Source organism: Cryptomeria japonica, chromosome 2 (genome assembly GCF_030272615.1).
Source record: "Cryptomeria japonica chromosome 2, Sugi_1.0, whole genome shotgun sequence".
Taxonomy (NCBI): Eukaryota; Viridiplantae; Streptophyta; class Pinopsida; order Cupressales; family Cupressaceae; genus Cryptomeria; species Cryptomeria japonica.
The window spans coordinates 159,352,197-159,367,609 of record NC_081406.1 but is presented as its reverse complement, the minus strand read 5'-3'; positions in this window follow the sequence as shown (position 1 = coordinate 159,367,609).

The following is a 15,413-nucleotide window of genomic DNA, read 5'->3' as shown; positions in this document are numbered from 1 at the left end:
GAAGCAAATGTTATATTAGGAGAGATGAGCATATTGGCAAATTTGATTCTGGAAATGATGAAGGAATATTTCTTGGTTATTCATCTAAAAGCAAGGCATATAGATGTTATAATAAAAGGGTACAAAAAATCATTGAGATTACTAATGTGAATATAGATGAACACTTTAGAGGAGATTCAAGATTTGTAGAATCGACAGTTGAAATGATTATAAATGAACCGACATAAATTGCACCGGTACAAAATGAAGACCCAGTCACACCGACATCATCAGAAAACTCAACTATGACTGAAGAACAACAGCATGTGAATGTAAATCAGAACAGCCTAGGTATGTAAGATTGAATCATTCAGAAGCCCAAACAGGTAGCAGAGTTGGCTTGGACCATGGGTTTTCTCCCCATTGGTCTCGGGTTCGACTCTGAGGTTTGGATTCAACCGATGGGCTTGGCTGATGAGCTACTTAGCTCATCTCCAGGGACTAGTCTCACCTCAGCTCGTTCCATAATGGGAAACCAGTGTCACTGGGTTAAGTCACTGGGATACCCTGGGTGACTAAAAAAAAAATTGAATCATTGAGAGAATCAGATAATTGGAAACAAGAATCAAGGTGTTATGACTAGAGGAAGACTGGAAAATGAAGAGGTGTGCTTAATTTCTCAAGTTGAACCAACATCAATTATTGAAGCATGTCAGGATGAACATTGGATAAAAGCAATGGAAGATGAATTAGAACAAATTGAAAAGAACAATACTTGGACATTAGTTCCTCGGCCTAAAGACAAAAATGTAATTTGAACTAAATGGATATATAGAAATAAACATAATGAAGATGGAGAAGTAATCATGAACAAAGAAAGATTAGTTTGTAAAGGTTATTCACAGAAAGAAGGAATAGATTATAATGAAACCTTTGCACCAGTAGCCATAATTAAGGTAGTTAGACTATTTCTTGCATTTGTAGCCTATAAGAGCTATAAAGTTTATCAAATGGATGTAAAATGTGCATTTTTGAATGGAGATCTTGGTGAGGAATTTTACATTGAATAGCTTGATGGATTTTATTTGATATATAATAAGGATATGGTTTGCAGGTTAAGGAAAGCTTTATATGGATTGAAGCAAGCTCCCAGAGCTTGGTATGCTAGACTGGATAAATATCTTTTGAAGCTTGCTTACACAAAAGGTAATGCTGACAACAATTTGTATTACAAAGTTACCAATGATGATATTTTGGTTATTGAATTATCTGTGGATGATATCATTTTTGGAGGTGAAGATGGATTATGTAAGGACTTTGCTAACAAGATGCAAATAGAATTTGAAATGTCTATGATTGGAGAGGTAAAAAAATTTCTAGGTTTGCAGATTTCACAAACAGATAAAGGTATATTCATATGTCAAACAAAATACTTGAAGGAAATTTCGAAGAAATTTGGTATGGAAAATTCCAAACCGGTAAGCACTCCTATGACTACAACTAATAAATTGACATTGAAGGATGAATCAACTCCTATTAATCTGACAAGGTACAAATCTATGATTGGAGGTTTACTATATTTAACACAAACAAGAGTTGATATAATGAATGCAATATGTATTGTTTCAATATTTCAAAGCAATCCTAAAGAAAATCATGAATCAGCAGTTAAAAGGATTTTCTGGTACGTACAAAGCACAACAAATCTTGGTTTATGGTATCCTAAAGATGAAAATTTTGATTTATGTGCGTACATCGATGCAAATTGGGCAGGAGATGTAGATGACAAAAGAGTACCACTGGCGGTGCATTCTTTCTTGGCAGAAGATTGATTTCATGGATAAGCAAGAAGCAGACTTGTACATCATTATCAATAGCAGAATCATAATATGTTGTAGCAGAAACTAATTGTACTCATGTATTATGGATCAAGAAAATGTTGAAGGATATAAAGGTAAAATGCAAAGAACCAATAATTATCTACTGTGATAATTCATCAACAATTGATATGTCAAAGAATCCGATATTTCACTCTAAGACAAAGCATGTTTCTATTAAGTACAATTTTCTGAAAGAGAATGTTGAAGCAAATGAAGAGAAATTGGTTTATGTGAATACTAAAGAGCAAATTGCAGATATCTTTACAAAGCCTTTGCCTAAGGAAACATTTGAATATCTTAGAGAGAAACTTGGGGCGATTTCCCCACCGACAGAGACTTGAATGATGAAGATTGGCATCAAATCGGTAGGGACTAACAGAAAAATCTTTTTCTGGCTTTGATGAAGGAGAGCTACTTCTTAGGGGGAGTAGTTAGCTAAATGCTATATTTTTGAATTCTTAACTACTTTGGCATTTTCTATCAAAGGGGGAGAGATATCTATGGAAGAAAATTGTATCTGGGGAGAGATGATCATTCTACTTGGAGAGATGTACTTTGGTTTCTATTTCTGTTACATAACTTTGTATTGATCTATCTTTGGGAGATCGTTGCTTTATTGGTTTTTGGCATTCTGTTTTTGGCACTTAGATGTTTTTCCATCTAGTGTTGCCATCAATTCCAAAGGGGGAGATTATTGGTATTATGGATGAATTCTTTATGTGTTGCATTGGTTTGTCATTGATGTCAACACTTGTCTTCTTGGAAGTTTACATTATGTTCACTAGTATGGATTGTGGCTTATGCACAGTCACTAATATGTGTTCACCAGAAGGTTATATTGTTCACCAATAGCAATGATGACTTGTTATCATCTAGAGATCATTTGGTTATGTCGAAGACATGGACTAGAAGTTGGATTTGGTGTTTTGCTTATTGGTCTAATCAGGTTGACAGATTTGCCTTTACCGGCAAATAGGTCTAGGTTATGGACCGGTACTCCAGATCAACATGACATGTTATTGAGATTATTTATTGACTGGATAATATGGTAAATGTATTGGGATGACATGTTGTATCACATCAAGACTTACTTGTAATTGATTTAATTATAATATCTTTAGTGAGCCGACCTATACATTTGGTCTTAGGTTTTGTATATATGATTGTAAGATCTTATTGAAGATCGAGATATATGATTATGGTATGAGTGTGTTCGAATATTGAAGAGAAAAAAAAGCAGATCCTTGTGTGAATCACATAGACATTATTTGAAGGTTGAAGGAAGGTTATGAAGGTGTTTTGACACTCATGTTCAAAGCTTAAACCGAGACTGAATCCAGCATTGCAGATGCTATTTTGAGCAGTACATTATCATTGGATTTAACCATCCAATTCTGTAGTCAGTGTGACTCCTATTTTGTAATTGAGTAGTGAGGTCTAGGCAGTTGGGCTTTCTGCATGTGCAGACCCCATTTTTATACACTTACTATCTAAAATAGTATCATCTGATTGTGGGTAAGGTTTCCCATTGTGGTTTTTCCCTTACCATTTTTTTACATCAAAATCCCTATGTCATGTGTTGTGGATGTTGTTTCTCTTTCTTTTTTATGCATTAAGTTAAACTGGCATTGCTATAATTGTTAATCTATTTTACCGACACTTAAGTTTGGTTTACCGACATTAATTTGGATTACAAATTATTGTATATTGGTTCACAACTGGTTCACCCCCCCCTCTCAGTTTTCCTTCCCAGATCCTAACAATTTCTTCAAATCTTGAATTCCTTTTAGGACATCTAGATGCAAAATGACTAATCTTATTACATGCAAAACATTTAAAAGGTGATTTTCCTTCATACGTACTTCCTACCGGTCCTTTAGGTACTCTTCTAGAAAATAGTGCTTCAAGTTTCTCAAACTCATCATCTTCTCTCTTCAGTTCTTCTAACTCCTTTGCATACAAAGCTTTCCAGTCTTGCTTACCAATTGTAGATGTAAATGCATGAAAAGAAGGTTTAGACTTCATAACTCCAGAAGGTCCAAATTCTTCAAGATCAAAAGAAAATAGTTTCGCAGCCGAAGTATCTATGTTGACAGATGTATTAGCCATTGTTCTTAACTCATTAATAGCAGTATCCTTCATTTTATAAGCCGGTGGTAGGATTCTCAAGACTTTAGAAACAATCTTTGCTCAGAGTTCCACCACAACATTGAATTCCCATAACAATCTCATTTATCCTTTCCATGAATGCAGTAATCCTTTCATCTTCTTCAATCTTTAGGCTTTCATATCTCACTCGGTAACCATCAAGTTTAGCAATCTTCATTGTAGGGTCACCTTAAGAGTCTCTAACTTATCACATATAGCCTTTCCAGATGATTTGTTGGTTAATCCCATTATTTGTTGATCACAAAGTACACACAAGAGGGCTTCTCTTTCTCTACAACCATTCTCAAGCTCCTTGTCTAGGTTTGCCAGAGGAGGATTACCAGATCTCAGATTATAAGTTATGACACCATTCTGTGTGATCTCCTAAATCTCCTTGCGAAGACATCTTAGATGAGTCTCCATTTGAATCTTTCATACTGTGTAATTTTTCCCATCAAGCCTCGATATAACTCTCTGAAAGATAGCTCCAAAAGAACTTGATAAAATTGAATTGTTATTTGTCATACGCTCTTCCTCAAGCGGTTAAGATTTTTGTAGAGAGGACCAAAGCTCTGATACCAATTTTTAGATAGTTCCAATAACTGAAAGACAACTAAGAGGGGGGGGAGGGCATGAATTAGTTGTTAGAAATTATAGGAACTATTAGAAATTGAAAACTTTAATACTGGAACCCAAAACATTAATACTGGAATAACATTTAAATGAATTAAGCATAAACAATAATCATAGAATAAAAGCCATCCACATGACACCAAGATTTATACTGTTGGCATTATAACAGATAAGGGAAGATTGTTGGCATTATAAAAGACAAAGGGAGATTGTTGGCATTTCAATAAGGATATTGAGAAGGTTGTTGATGATTATGGATATAACTGATTAAGGATGTTTACCATCTTAATATTATTATTTTGTCATTGATGTCAAGAAATTGATTTTCTAATTCAGTATGATGTTGCCATATCTTAAGAAGTATGACCTGATGAGTATAAAGATGTTGGTAAAAGACACAAAAAGAATGTGATGAATAAGGGGAGGAATAAGTTATTCAATGGGCAACTATTACCAAGTTAGACAATGATGAGATCATGATGTTTAGATTGTTTTGATATCCTACATATGTTATTGATTGTAAGGTTAATACTATACTATGTTATCGAGCAAAGAACCTAGTCGGTAAACCCTAAGGAACCTAGTCAGTAAACCCTAAGGTTATCGCTATCGGTTAATGAAGGCGTTATGTCTATCGAGTGAAGTTCAATATTTAACAAGTTGCAACCGAGTAATAATAGAATGCATTGAATGAAAAAAAGCATTATTTAATGAAGGAAGCTGATGAGCTGGCTATGAATAAATGATTGGTATGTCATGCATGAAGTTTGTTAAGAATCTATGGCAAAGGAAAATCGGTAGGAAGATCTACAGCTCAGATTGAACCGCAATACCCTAGCACAAGTTCCAAGGCAGGGTAAAACATTTTCAGATCGAAGGATACATTGAACCTAGTCAGGTTTGAAGATCTCATGGCTATGATTGATCATGGGATATGTGATCAAAGAGATTAAGTAGTTGGCAAATTGTTTATCAATAAGGAACTGTTGATAAACAATGTATGCGGGCAAGTGTATGCACACGAATGCTACATAGTGATTACTGAGCACAGAAGCTTGAAGACCTATTTGAATAACAAAGTATAGACCCTAGCAGATGGACAAGATTAGTTCTATGTCTAGATTGTATTGAGCGAATAAGAATCTACTTTAGCATTTTTAGATGTGAAGTTGCAGATAGATTTCTATTACTGTTATTTTGTAAAGTGATAGAAAATCTCTTAACCGAGTCAACTTAACAATCTTATTTGTAAAACCCTCTAGCAAGGTGACATTCTAATTGAGTGTTTGAAATCCTTTAACAAGGTCACTTCTAACAAGGTGAAGATCCTAATAGATCTGAGGGAAATCCCTTAATCGGGTCACATCTAGCAATGTGTTTGTAATCTTTAACAGGATTTGCTTTTAACTGAGCATACTATAGAAGAGCATATTTCTTAGTGGGTCCGAAATCCCACAGTGGTTTTTCCCTATTTGGGTTTCCATGTTAAATCTAGTGTTATGAGTGTTATGATGTTTATGTGCTTATGAGTTTGCATGTTTAGCAGTTTTGGTTATATTGCTGAAGCATATGTTACTGAGGTTGAATCTGTTGTTTTTATGGAAGATTAAGTTTGTATGATTCACCACCCCCCTCTCATCTTATTAGCTTGGCATATGTACTTAACATTAAGTATCAGAACTATCAATTGGTATCAGAGCTTTGGACTCCGGAAAAAAAGTTTAAAGGTACTTGAGGCAAAGATCCAAAGATGTATAAGAGGGATGCACTGAAGCTGAACAAGTCAAGTTTCTCTACATGGCAGAAAAGGATGAAGTTGCACCTATCAGGAGTTGGAGAATATGTTGTATATTATCTGGAGAATAATTTCATTACACTGAGCACCTATCCATTGACAATGGAAGAGATAAAGGCAAAGGAAGAACATATTCAAGCAATGATTGAAATAACATCTGCATTGACCAACTCAGAGTTTAATGATCTAGAAGGCTGCAATGATGCAAAGGCAATGTGGGACAAGCTCATATCTGTGTATGGTGGAGATGAACATGTTCAAAGAGAAAAAGTAGATAGTCTAAGAGGACAACTTGAATCTATGAGGATGAATGAAGGTGAGAACATAACCCAGTACAGTACAAGACAAAAGAAGATTGTCAATCAAATCAAAGGAGCAGGTGGAACTATTGAAGAAAAGGATATAACAAGTAAGTTGTTAAGAACCCTTTTACCAGCTTATGCAATCCGAATCTTTGCAATCAATGAATTGAGGTCTTTACCCAATATGCTAGTTTCTTTAGATGCTACAATTGGTAAGCTACATGCGTTTGAGTTAAGTAATTTTGATAACAGTGGGTCATCGGTAAATAAAGTTGAGTCTACATTTAGTTCTTTTCATATTGGTGAATCTGATGATTACAATGATAGAATGAGTAAGTACACTAAAGGGGATCACAGTGGAGCAAGTGAAATATTTTGCAAGAACATGGAAGAAGTACACAAACTGTATGAGGAAATCAGAAAGAAAGAAGAGTTTGAAGCACTATTAGCCAGAAGGTTACCGAGAGGCAAAGGTAAGTATAAAGGAAAACTACCTTTGAAATGTTTCAATTGTGATAAGATAGGACATGTGGCTTCTAACTGTCCTGACAAAGATTCTACTGAAAAGAGAGATTACCGAGATGATAGACAAAAAGATAATCATTACAGAGGACACTGAGACTTCAGAAGAAGAGATAGAAAGTCATGCCTAATAGCTGATGAGGATTCCAATGATGATAAATCAGATGAAACTGATACAGAGGAAGTAGTTTATGTGGCTATCAAAGATGGATCAGATGAAGAAAGGTATGAAGAAAAATCCCTAATATCTCACATAAATACTAATGATTCTTGGATCATAGATAGTGGATGCTCACATCACATGATAGGTGATAAACATAAATTCACTACATTAGAAGATTATGATGGAGGCTATGTAAGATTTGGTAATGATGCACCATGTCTGGTAAAAGGTAAAGGATCTATAACACTTCTTGACAATGTAAGATGCAATGATGTTTATTGGGTTGAAGGTTTGAAATACAATCTGTTGAGTGTAGCATAGCTAAACAATACAGGTTACCGAATATAATTTCAGAAAGGAATTGTCAAAGTTCTTGACAAGCATGGAAAGTTAGCTGCTACCGGGACACAAACAAAAGGTAACACATTTCACCTTGACTAAACTCAGAACAAGTGTCTGTATGCAAAGATAGATGATACCCGGTTATGGAATAAAAGGTTTTGTCATGTAAATTTTGATAATCTGATCAAAACAAGTAAGAAGCATCGAGTAAGAGGTCTACCGAGTCTTGAAAAACCTGAGAATGCTATGTGCTGAGGATGCCAGATGGGTAAAATGACAAGATCAAGCTTTACAAGTAAGTCCTACACTTTTAAGGGAATTTTATATCTTGTGCACACCAATCTTTGTGGTCCTATGAAAATTTAAAGTTATTATGGTGATAAATATTTCATATTATTTGTGGATGATTACTCAAGGATGATGTTAGTAATGTTTTTAAAAGAAAAATCAGAAGCTTTTCAAATGTTTAAATGGTACAAGGCAAGAGTTGAAAATGAAACAGGAAGACAACTGAAATGTCTTAGATCAGATAGAGGAGGAGAGTTCACATCTGACGAGTTCAACTTATTCTGCAATGGTCATGGTATAAAAAGACAAGTCTCTACACCGAGAACTCCACAACAAAATGGGATAACTGAGAGAAGAAGCAGATCTATTATGGATTATGCCAGAACCCTGATGATTGAAAAGAAAGTGTCACAAACATTTTGGAGAGAAGCAATAAGCACAATAGTTTACACCCTAAACTGAGTACAGCTGAAGAAAGGAACTTTGAAGACACCATATGAGATCTGGTATGACAAGAAACCTAATGTAAGTTACTTCGAAATCTTTGGAAGTAGATGCTATGTTCACAAAGATGATAGAAATGGCAAGTTTGATTAGAAAAGTGAAGAAGGAACATTTCTTGGTTATTCTTCTAGAAGTAAAGCATTTAAATGTCTAATCAAATCATCTAACAAAATAGTAGAAAGTGCAAATGTGAAAATTGATGAATTTGTAGAAAGAAATGATGAAGGAAACTCCAAAGAACCAGAAGATTATGATGAATTTGTCTATGTTCAACCAACAAGTCTTATCGAGAGAACTGTTGAATGAAATGAAGAGAATATCCAGTTACCGAGTGATGAAGAAGATCATATAGAGCCTACCAAGCCTGTATTAGCCAAGCATGTCAGAAGACATCACACATCAAGTCAGATTATAGGAGAAAAGGATGATCCAGTGATGACAAGGAACAAACTGACATAGAACACATGTCTGATATCTAAATTTGTACCAAGGATAGTGAAAGAGGCATTTAAAAGTGAAGATTGGATAAATGCTATGACAGAAGAGATTGATCAAATCAAGAAGAATGACACAAGGACACTAGTCCCAAGACCAAAGGACAAAAATGTGATCGGTACAAAGTGGATTTTCAGAAACAAGCTAAATAAAAAAGGTGAGGTCATTCGAAATAAAGCAAGATTAGTTTGCAAAGGTTATGCCCAAGAAGAAGGAATTGATTATGGTGAGACTTGTGCACCTGTGGAAAGACTTGGAGTAAGAAAATTGTTGGCATATGCTGCTTACAAGAATTTCAAGGTATATCAAATGGATGTCAAATCTGCATTTCTAAATAGTATATTAGAAGAAGAAGTTTTTATTCAACAACCTGAAGGATTTGTTGAAGACAAGAATAAAGATCAAGTATGTAAATTGAACAAAGCTTTATATGGTCTGAAACAAGCACCTAGAGCATGGTATGAAAGATTGCACTCTTATTTAATCAAGATTGGTTTTATAAGAACAAGTGAGAACAACAACATGCACATGAAGAATGATGAAAATGGAATACTGATCTCAGCCATATTTGTTGATGATATTATCTTTTGTGGAAATGACTCTCTATGTAAGAACTTTGGAAATGAAATGAGCAAAGAATTTGAGATGTCATTAATCGGTGAGATAAAGTATTTTATAGGTTTACAAATACTGCAAATGAAAGATGAGATTTTCATTACTCAATCCAAGTACATAAAGGAAATCTTGAAGAAATTTGGAATGGAGGATTCAAAACCAGTAAGTACTCCTATGACTACCAACTATAAATTATCAAAGAATGATGAATCTGCATCTATTGATGAGACACTTTACCAATCCATAATTGGACAGCTACAATATGTTGTTCATAGTAGGCCAAACATAGCACATGCAGTAGGTATATTTGCAAGATTCTCTGTAGATCCTAAGGAAACACACATGATAGCAATCAAGAGAATTTTCAGATACTTGAAAGGCACTAAGGATTATGGCTTAGTATATCAGAAAGGAAATGTTTTTGATTTAAAAGTTTATACTGATGTTGATTGGGCAAGCAACATTGATGATAGAAAAAGCACAAGTGGAGGAGCTTTCTTTTTAGGAGAAAGACTAGTGAGTTGGCTTAGCAAGAAACAAGGATGCATTTCATAGTCAACAATAGAAGTTGAATACGTTGTTGGAGCATTGAATTGTACCAACATAGCATGGATCAAACAACTGTTGGAAGGTATAAATGAGCAAGTTATTGAGCCAGTATCTATATTCTATGACAATACTAGTGCCATAAACATTTCAAAGAATCTTGTTATGCACTCTAAGACAAAGCACATCTCTATCAAATATCATTATCTTAGAGAAGAAGCTCAAGAGAAGAAAGTGGTGTTGGAGTATGTTAGGACAAAGGAACAAATAGCATATATCTTCACCAAGCCACTACTAAGGGACACTTTTGAGTATCTCAGAAGTAAGTTAGGGGTCCTACCCCTATCTTCCATTCACTGACCGAGTTTGGTGAAAGCATCAATTCGATGACTCTACATAATATCTTTTAAGAGTTCATGCTGATTTACACACTTTAGGATGTTTTATAAAGGTGTGCAGGAAACAAATATAGGGAACATGAATTGAAGACAAAATACTCTGACCAAGACTAAGTTGACACATAACAGCAGGAAATCACTTCATACAGGAAGAAATTATGTTTTAGTTCTTTACTTTTTGGCATTGTTCTCAAAGGGGGAGAAGACTGAAGAAAAGGGGAGAAGACTAATGTATGGGGGAGAAGACTGATGACAGGAGGAGAGCATTTTAGTATTTCAGAATCTCACAGCAATCCGAATCAATTAGGTCAAATCAATTGGTTTTGCCATTAATGCAAAAGGGGGAGATTGTTGGCATTATAACAGACAAGGGGAGATTGTTGGCATTATAATAGACAAAGGGAGATTGTTGGCATTTCAATAAGGATATTAAGAAGGTTGTTGATGATTATGGATATAATTGATTAAGGATGTTTACTATCTTAATATTATTATTTTGTCATTGATGTCAAGAAATTGATTTTCTAATTCAGTATGATGCTGCCATATCTTAAGAAGTATGATCTGATGAGTATAAATATGTCGGTAAAAGACACAAAGAATGTGATGAATAAGTTATTCAATTGGCAACTATTACTGAGTTAGACAATGATGAGATCATGATGTTTAGATTGTTTTTTATATCCTACATATGTTATTGATTGTAAGGTTAATACTATACTATGTTACCGAGCAAAGAACCTAGTCAGTAAACCCTAAGGTTATCACTATCGGTTAATGAAGGCGGTATGTCTACCGAGTGAAGTTTAGTATTTACTGAGTTGCAACTGAGTAATAACAAAATGCATTGAATGAATAAAATCATTATTTAATGAAGGAAGCTGATGAGCTGGCTATGATTAAATGATTGGTATGTCGTGCATGAAGTTTGTTAAGAATCTATGGCAAAGGAAAATCGACAGGAAGATCTACAGCTCAGATTGAACCACAATACCATAGTACAAGTTCCAAGAAATGTATGCAAGTTCCAAGGCAAGGTAAAACATTTTCAGATTGAAGAATACATTGAACTTGGTCAAGTTTGAAGATCTGATGGCTATGATTGATCATGGGATATGTGATCAAGGAGATTAAGTGGTTGGCAAATTGTTTATAAATAAGGAATTGTTGATAAACAATGTATGCCGACAAGTGTATGCACAAGAATGCTACATAGTGATTACCGAGCACAGAAGCTTGAAGACCTGTTTGAATAATAGAGTATAGAGCCCAGTAGATGGACAATATTAGTTCTATGTCTAGATTGTATTGTGCAAATAAGAATCTTCTTTAGCATTTTTAGATGTGAAGTTGCAGATAGATTTCTATTACTATTATTTTGTAAAGTGACAGAAAATCTCTTAACCGAGTGGACTTAATAGTCCTATTTGTAAAACCCTCTAGCAAGGTGACATTCTGATTGAGTGTTTGAAGTCCTTTAATAAGGTCACTTCTAACAAGATGAAGATCCTAACAGATCTAAGGGAAATCCCTTAACCGGGTCACATCTAGCAATGTGTTTGTAATCTTTAACAGGATTTGCTTTTAACCGAGCATACTGTAGAAGAGTAAATTTCTTAGTGGGTTCGAAATGCCACAGTGGTTTTTCCCTATTTGGGTTTTTACATTAAATCTGGTGTTATGAGTGTTATGATGTTTATGTACTTATGAGTTTGCATGTTTAGCAGTTTTGGTTATATTATCGAAACATATGTTACCGAGGTTGAATCTATTATTTTTATGGAAGATTAAGTTTGTATGATTCACCCCCCCCTCTCATCTTATTAGCTTGGCATCTATACTTCACATTAAGTATTAGAACTATCATATACGTGGAAAAACTAGTAAAGGGAAAAACCACGGTGGGAAGCCTACCCAGAGTCAGATAATACTTGTGCACTAAGTATGTGAATTACAATTGAGGGGCCTGCACTTGCAGGAAGGCCAACAACCTAGAGTGCACTACTCATCACAAAAAGAGCCTCACTGATTACATAGAAATCTAGACTACAATCCAGAGAAGTGTTGAACTACAAAAGATAGCATCTCCTATGCCTGAGTATAGTTTCAGTTAAGCTCAATACCGGAGGACTGAATCATCTTACATAAACCCAATTCGATCTCCAATGATCGATCAAATCCTCTGCCTAAATGATAATACATTCCTTGACCATGACCTCTAACATACCCATGATGATCTACAATGAGATCTTGCATCTATATATAAAAACACTCGACCATAAAGAATTAGGTTGGCCACCAGATAATAAACCAATTACATATAATTACAAACCATGTCAGTTTTAGACCAAACAAATAATATCCAACACGTAAGACATCTCAGAAATACATTGAGAGGTCCAACGTTACATTAATGTCAGTCCATAACCTAGATCAATCGGGACCCAGTATAGGTCCACACACTACAACAATGATCTTCATCCGCCAAGTCTCGAACATGATCACCAACAAAATCCTGAAACTCCACCAGTAGCTGCACCAATGCCACTTATGCAATTCAGCAAGGATCTTCATTAAAAGCTCCTCCGATGAAATGCTCCCTTGAACCAGAAACTAAGCTTCTAAGCAAACAGAATAACATCCGATCACTCGACCAAATCCAACTGACGAAATATGAGCATAAGTATCATGAACAAGCCAATTCCATAACCAAATCATACCGGAGCCTACCAGATCATGCTGGATCCAAATCAACCAGAAACCACTCAACCTACCGAGACTAGAAGGGTGTCGGTAAAGTATCCAAATAGTTAGTGTTGGCATTAATGACAAAAAATCAATGCAACACATAATTAATTCCACCAAATGGCCAATAGAAGAAAAAGATCTTGAAGATCTTGAAGACCTAATTGCCAAAAGATTGCCTAGGGGTGTCAGTAAGTATGAAGGAAAGTTGACTCTTAAATGTTTTTCATGGAATAAGATAAGACATTTTGCCTCAAGGTGTCTGGAAAGAGTTTCTAAGAAGCCATTGAAGCTATATAAGCCTAAATATCATAAGAAGTGTTATTTTGTTGTTGATGAAGGTGTGACAGATGATGAGTTTGAGAAGGGAAATTTAGGAGATGAATGGGTGTTCATTGCTATCAAGAAAGATGATGCGGTGATTGTTGGTAGTGGGCCAATATCCCTCATGTGGATTCATGTCATGGTTTAACAGCCTCCTATGGATTCTATAAGTCTATTGGTTGTATCGGGCATTGATAGGTCGATCTTTAGGTGTAACGACAATCCTAGTTTGTAACAAGTGGTATCAGATCTTGGTCATAGGTTCGAATTATGCAGGACGAAATGAGTGATGCAGGGAGGGGGATTATTGGCAGTGGGCCAACGTCCCTCACTTAGATTCACCACATGTTTTAACAAGCTCTTGTGGATTCTATAAGTCTAGTGGTTGTATTGGGCATTGATAGGTCGATCTTTTGATGCAACAGTAACCCTATCTTGTAACAATGATTATTGTTTCTACTAGCTACATTAATGAAGAGAAAGCTTTAGCTTCTAAGGTTGAAGAGAAAGATGAATGGGTTATTGATAATGGTTTGTCTCATCACATGACAAGCGATAACAGTAAGTTTGTAAGTATGGAAAAGTATGATGGTGGTGTAGTAAGATTTGGTGATGACAAAGATGGTATAATCTATGTTAGAGGTTCTATTTCTCTTGATGGTAAGCATAACATTGATGATGTCTTGTATGTTGAAGGTCTAAAGCATGATATTTTGAGTGTTCGATAGATGGTTGATAAGGGATATGATTTGAAATTCAAGAATGAAAAATGTAAGATCTTAAGTAGCTCTGAAATTGAGATTGCATCAAGTACAAAGACTAAAGGTAATATCTTTCACTTGAATGCTGGTGGTAAAAGTTGTTTGATTTCCTAGGTTGATGAAAGTTGGTTATGGTATAGAAGGATGTGTCATGTGTACTTTGATTGCAAGGTTAAGATAAGTTATAATCAAGAAGTGAGAGATCTTCCTGAGATTGTAAAACTTACTAATTTGGTATGTAAGGAATGATAGTTAGGGAAGAAGACAAGAGTTTCTTTCAAAAGAAAATAGTATACTTCTAATGAAATATTAGACATTGTGCATACAGATTTGTGTGGTCGTTATAGAGTGAGAAGCTTGCAGGGTGACAGGTAATTCATGTTGTTGATCGATGACTATTCAAGAATGATGTGGGTTACTTTCTTAAGGGAGAAGTCTGAAGAATTGGAGAAGTTCAAGATTTTTAAAGCTATGATTGAGACAAAGACTGGATTGAAGATGAAGTGTCTGAGATCTGACAGAGTTGGTGAATTTACTTCCAGTGAGTTCAATTCCTTTTGTGAAGAGACACTTATCTACTCCATGGACCCCTCAGCATAATGGTGTTGTGGAGAGGAAGAACATGACAATTCAGGAAGCTGCTAGAATCATGATGATTGAAGGAAATGTTATGCATATCTATTGGAGAGAAGCTATGAGTACTGCAGTATATACCTTTAATCGGGCGCATATCAAAGGTGATACTGGTAAGACTCCTTATGAGTTATGGCTTGGTCATGTTCCTATAGTTAGATATTTTAAAAATTTTGGTAGTAAATTCTATATCAGAAGAGATGAAGATCTAGGGAGGTTTGATGCTAGAAGTGATGAAGGAGTCTTTATTGGTTATTCTACTAAGAGTAAGGCCTATTGGTGTTATAACAAGATATTGAAGAAGATAGTTGAAAGTGTTAATGTGAAGGTTGATGAAGGC